Here is a 672-nt window from a genome sequence, read left to right as displayed (position 1 = left end):
AGCAGCTGAAAATATATTTAATTTTTAACCTTTTCAAACCTGTTGTTTACAAAGTTTTTCTTCCAATGCAACATGAATATAAATGCTTTAAATATATTTCAAAATTTAAAAAATGGTCCAAAAATATATTGGTGAAAATGCATTTTGTACACATATTTCAAAATATATTTCAGCACATATATTTTTTGGACATATTTGTATATTTTGAAATATATTTAAAATGATATTTTAAAAATATATATTTTTGCTGTATGGGATCCTTCCACATTATAAACATTAATGCATCTCAAAAGTCAAATATGTTTGTACAGACATCAGGATGAGTAAATGATTTCAATCTGGTGAATTACTTCAATGTTTCCTCACTGTTCATATTGGGCTGTAATATTTTTACTCTGATGTGAACTTTGTGTTGCTTGTGAAAATGAATCTTAAATCAGATGTGAGGTGATTTGTTTAATCTCATTAAAGACTCTGAATGTGATGTGATCTTCAGAACAACACATGCTCCCGGGTCTTTATTTACAGATTACATTCATAAATACAAACTCTCTCGTGAGGAAAACTGATATTTAGAGTTATGACATCATCATGAACACACGTGTGTCCGTGTGTGCGTGCGTGTGTGTGTTTTTGCGCACGCGTGTGTGTGGGTGCATGTGTGTGTGCGTG

At 31.1% G+C, this 672-nt stretch overlaps 1 protein-coding gene across 2 annotated transcripts in view; it reads right to left on the bottom strand.

Moving 5' to 3' along the window:
* Positions 1-368: 368 nt before the first annotated feature.
* dact3a (dishevelled-binding antagonist of beta-catenin 3a) overlaps positions 369-672 on the bottom strand; it is a 12365-nt gene continuing 12061 nt past the window's right edge. For both annotated transcript variants that reach the window (XM_055208005.2, XM_055208006.2), the window contains exon 4: positions 369-672. This exon is cut by the window's right edge and continues 2450 nt beyond it. The gene's annotated coding sequence lies outside the window, so the exon portion shown is untranslated.

Source organism: Misgurnus anguillicaudatus, chromosome 12, assembly GCF_027580225.2.
Source record: "Misgurnus anguillicaudatus chromosome 12, ASM2758022v2, whole genome shotgun sequence".
Taxonomy (NCBI): domain Eukaryota; kingdom Metazoa; phylum Chordata; class Actinopteri; order Cypriniformes; family Cobitidae; genus Misgurnus; species Misgurnus anguillicaudatus.
This window is presented reverse-complemented; position numbering and strand designations above follow the sequence as displayed.